The sequence below is a fragment of the Oncorhynchus clarkii genome, chromosome 3 (genome assembly GCF_045791955.1).
Source record: "Oncorhynchus clarkii lewisi isolate Uvic-CL-2024 chromosome 3, UVic_Ocla_1.0, whole genome shotgun sequence".
Classification (NCBI taxonomy): Eukaryota; Metazoa; Chordata; class Actinopteri; order Salmoniformes; family Salmonidae; genus Oncorhynchus; species Oncorhynchus clarkii.
Genome location: NC_092149.1, coordinates 41,954,346 through 41,959,729, shown reverse-complemented (window position 1 = coordinate 41,959,729; position 5,384 = coordinate 41,954,346). Strand labels below are relative to the sequence as shown.

The 5,384-nt window shown below is 43.8% G+C and overlaps 1 non-coding gene across 1 annotated transcript; it reads left to right on the top strand.

Moving 5' to 3' along the window:
- Positions 1 to 838: 838 nt before the first annotated feature.
- trnaa-ugc (transfer RNA alanine (anticodon UGC)) lies at positions 839 to 912 on the top strand. Its single transcript has one exon. It is a non-coding gene; the product is annotated as a tRNA-Ala (tRNA).
- The last annotated feature ends 4,472 nt before the right edge of the window (positions 913 to 5,384 follow it).

Genomic DNA, 5,384 nt, shown 5'->3' with positions numbered 1-5,384 from the left:
ACGATCATTTGCTCATACTGTTTTATTTAGGGTTAGAGTGGTGTTAGTTCAATATGAAGCTGATCAAAGTTGCTTCTGGGCTCTCGTGAAACTAGTCTGATAGAAACGCAGCATCCTAAGAAGCAAATCTAAATTTAAATAAATATTATCCAAACACATACAGTATTTATCATTATAAAATTATGTACATGCAATTGCTTGAAGCTGGTTTATCATTAATTAGCCTAATGAACATGGCATTTAACACTTGTTGATGTTCATTAAGCTAAATCTAAAAGAATCAATCCCCCATTGATGTCAATGCTGCCATGTTAGTATTTGACATATCAGTGGTTTAGCTATTGACTCTGACCCAGCAGTCGCTCTCAGATGAAAGAGCTCAAAGCTCAGGCATTTCCGTTCATTCTGCTCCAACCGTCACACAAACGAACATGAGCATACTCAAATACATACACACACACACACACACACATGCACGCACACACACACACACACAAACATTCTGCCAGGGGCGGACTGGGACAAGAATTTGGCCCTGGCTTTTTATCCACACCAGCCAACATCGCTGGGCTTACCGATTGCGGCTTGAAAATCTCTGGAAAGACTCAACCAATTCGACAAAATAATAATGTACAAATATTGTACAATCCAGGTGTACAAAGAAAGACTCACAGTTGTAATTGCTGCCCAAGATGATTCTATCATGTATTGACTCAGGGAGTTGAATACTTATGTAATCAAGATACACTAGTGTTTTATGTTTCATAAAATGTTCTTCCACTTTGACATTACAGAGTATTTTGTGTAGATTGTTGACAAACAAAAGAAGTCAAGGGGTGTCCCGTGTAGCTCAGTTGGTAGAGCATGGCACTTGCAATGCCAGGGTTGTGGGTTTGATTCCCACGGCAGACCTGTATGAACAAAACATATGTCATGTAAGTCACTCTGGATAACTGTGTCTGCTAAATGGGTGTGAATACCCTCTGAATGCACTGTAGACTACTGAGGGTTTCAAGAAATATGTTGTTTCATTTACGCAGAAATGCATTATTCAAGATATTTTATGTGTAACCTAATCCAGGGATTGTCACACATTTTGGGTTGACAATGAGTCTATAGTTGCTATATTTTACTTTCAAAATAGGACTCCAGAATTTTCTGATTGTTCTGGTTCAACAGAGACGAATTACATAGATCTTTATGTTCACTAACTGATATCATAGGCTAATTCATTTGGGGTTCAACAACTGAGGAAGAGGAATCTCAAAACACATTAACTAAATCACAAACTCTAAATATAACACCCACAGCTAGTAGCAAAAAACAAAAATCCAGATTTGCCAGAGGGTCAATCCGCCGCTGCACACTGCACAGAGGTAAATATTTCAATTTAACAAGAGAGTTAATTTTACAGAAGTAGTTTCTTTGCTCAGAAATTAGGTATAAGTGAGAACATATCGAAGAGACTGAATTGTCCTCCAAAGTTCCAAATTGAGAAACATGCTGCATCATCAAACCTTGTCCTTGAGGACATTGTGATGGCACTGGATCCCGCTGTATCATTACAGTCTAGCCAGACACCTAGGTACTTATAGATGTCCACACATTCAAGGTCGGAACCATCCAGGGTGGTGATACTAGTCAGGCGTGCGGGTGCAGGCAGCGAACGGTTGAAAAGCATGCATTTGGTTTTACTAGTGTTTAAGAGCAGTTGGAGGCCACGGAAGGAGTGTTGTATGACATTGAAGCTCGTTTGGAGGTTAGATAGCACAGTGTCCAAGGACGGGCCGGAAGTATATAGAATGGTGTCGTCTGCGTAGAGGTGGATCAGGGAATCGCCCACAGCAAGAGCAACATCATTGATATATAGAGAGAAAAGAGTCGGCCCGAGAATTGAACCCTGTGGCACCCCCATAGAGACTGCCAGAGGACCGGACAGCATGCCCTCCGATTTGACACACTGAACTCTGTCTGCAAAGTAGTTGGTGAACCAGGCAAGGCAGTCATCAGAAAAACCTAGGCTACTGAGTCTGCCGATAAGAATATGGTGTTTGACAGAGTCGAAAGCCTTGGCAAGGTCGATGAAGACGGCTGCACAGTACTGTCTTTTATCGATGGCCGTTATGATATCATTTAGTACCTTGAGCGTGGCTGAGGTGCACCCGTGACCGGCTCGGAAACCAGATTGCACAGCGGAGAAGGTAATGTGTGGTTCGAGATGGTCAGTGACCTGTTTGTTGACTTGGCTTTCGAATACCTTAGATAGGCAGGGCAGGATGGATATAGGTCTGTAGCAGTTTGGGTCCAGGGTGTCTCCCCCTTTGAAGAGGGGGATGACTGTGGCAGCTTTCCAATCCTTGGGGATCTCAGACGATATGAAAGAGAGGTTGAACAGGCTGGTAATAGGGGTTGCGACAATGGCGGCGGATAGTTTCAGAAATAGAGGGTCCAGATTGTCAAGCCCAGCTGATTTGTACGGGTCCAGGTTTTGCAGCTCTTTCAGAACATCTGCTATCTGGATTTGGGTAAAGGAGAACCTGGAGAGGCTTGGGCGAGTAGCTGTGGGCGGGGAGGGGGGGGGGAGCGGAGCTGTTGGCCGAGGTTGGAGTAGCCAGGCGGAATGCATGGCCAGCCGTTGAGAAATGCATGTTGAAGTTTTCGATAATCATGGATTTATTGGTGGTGACCGTGTTACCTAGCCTCAGTGCAGGTCACCTAACAGAACAAACTCTGAAGCTAGATGGGGGGCGATCAATTCACAAATGGTGTCCAGGGCACAGCTGGGAGCTGAGGGGGGTCGGTAGCAGGCGGCAACAGTGAGAGACTTATTTCTGGAGAGAGTCATTTTTAAGATTAGTAGTTCGAACTGTTTGGGTATGGACCTGGAAAGTATGACATTACTTTGCAGGCTATCTCTGCAGTAGACTGCAACTCCTCCCCCTTTGGCAGTTCTATCTTGACGGAAAATGTAATAGTTGGGTATGGAAATCTCAGAATTTTTGGTGGCCTTCCTGAGCCAGGATTCAGACACGGCAAGGACATCAGGGTTGGCAGAGTGTGCTAAAGCAGTGAGTAAAACAAACTTAGGGAGGAGGCTTCTGATGTTGACATGCATAAAATCAAGGCTTTTTCGATCACAGAAGTCAACAAATGAGGGTGCCTGGGGACATGCAGGGCCTGGGTTTACTTCCACCCGCGGAACAGAGGAGGAGTAGTATGAGGGTGCGGCTAAAGGCTATCAAAACTGGTCACCTAGAGCGTTGGGGACAAAGAATAAAAGATTTCTGGGCATGGTAGAATATATTCAGGGCATAATGCGCAGACAGGGGTATGGTGGGGTGCGGGTACAGAGGAGGTAAGCCCAGGCACTGGGTGATGATGAGAGAGGTTGTATCTCTGGACATGCTGGTTGTAATGGGTGAGGTCATCGCATGTGGTGGGACAAAGGGGGTATTGACCCCCTCTGGTCCCCTCTCTGTGTACAGACATTGTATCAAGGGGGATCGAGATGATTACTCCTTGCCGCTAAGAATATCACATTGCCTCCAGGTTACAAGTTAAAAAGCCTTATCTCTGACCACTCCATTGTTTTACGCTCTGACGCCGACCTGTGATTGGTCGAGGGACTGACTTGTCCACGCCTCACCTGCAAGGTCATTCTGTGATTGGTCAATGGGTTGACTTGTCCCTGCCTCACCTGCAAGGTCAGACCTCTGATGGTTCAAACTGGTTGCATTGTCCATTCCTCACCTGTAAGGTTGACCTGTAATTGGTCAATGGGTTGACTTGTCCCCGCCTCACCCGCAAGGTTGTGCCCACACTTCCTCGAGTCCCCTAATTCACTAAGTACTCGTCGTCGATTCTACTTCCTAAGGATTTTTGTATGTGTCGTACTTTAAGTATTTAAGTATTTAGACTGCAAATTGTATTTCATGCTAAAAATTATCTACAGTAAATGGCTTCTTGGACGTTTTTAGAAGGATACGTGATTGATGTAATGTATTGTTGCTTGGTTTTATAGTGATATCCTGATCTCCAGAGACATTGAGAACAGACACATTAGGAGTCAAAGACTTTTCCAGAATAATAGAGGGACTCAGAAATGTATTCTCACGAGTGGGCCTCCGCATTAGCAAGCACCCAGCAGGACCTCCCCTCCTCTCCACACACACACACTCTCGTACATCATTGAATACTCACATACACGCGCACACACACACATGCACGCACATACACACACCTGTATACAGACATACACACTCATGTACACGTGCGCCAATAACGTCCCAAATCCCTCAATGACAAAAGATTCAAGAGAGGAAAGTCTTTGGGCTTACTGCCACTTCTCTCAGAAGACAGATTGTACTCTATTCTACTCTACTGTCAACCCGTTCTCTCAACAGAAGCGTAATAGAGGTAATATTTTAAGTAATTTCTGACTGATCTGAATGCCTGGTGACTACGCCCTCAAGCAGAGTTGAGACGAATTGCAGGAAGTGAAGACTAGAAATTACTTTTGCTAGGAGGTAGGTAGGGTTGTCTGGTGCCGTAACACGCAGGACAATGCAGACGTTTTTTGTTTTCTAAGCCTACAGTACCCCAAATTTTACCCAATTCTTAACCACTCACCAGCTTGCATAGACTTAACCTCAACCTACCACTTACCTTTCCTTAACATTTAATAGCTAATCTCTTATGGACAGATGCACATTACATATATGATAGTAGCATCTGTCGAAAGACTGCGGGATGCGATGACTAACGAGCAACTTCGTTCCGGTACTCTGATTTTCCATTGCTGAATATTTGGAGAAATCACAATTTCACAGGTGCTAGCATCTTTTGAATTTCAGAAGGGGACTGGACATTCGACTCAAAGTTTCTGTTTAGAGGGATTTTGCTAGTCTCATTAGTAGATTTTCTAACACGTCTTCCCCCAGAACTTAATCGACCATCTGATGCAATTGGGCTAGATTTTAGTTCTGGATGTCTGAAGACTACTTGCTAGCATGCCTAAACCTCTCACACTTGAACCTTTTTTGCTGATTCAGTTAATAGTTTGTAATGTTTCTCAGGCTCTTTGAATGTTTATTGTGAGATCAAGTTGGTACTGAAGAATGGTGGTTGTGATGCTGTGGATCTTGGAACTTAAAAACACAACCACTGACTATCAACCAGCAGCTTTCTCACGCACAATATGAAACAGTAATTTAAATTTTTCTATAAATGAATGCCAAATCGTTATACTATATCTGCTGCGTCATAAGCAACAGACCAGATCACATTCCTGATTAACACCTAAAAAATGTGAAATTCAATGATTGTGAATCTGAGTCATGGCACATTTATTTTTCAGACTAGCATGGTCTATCAATATAAATACA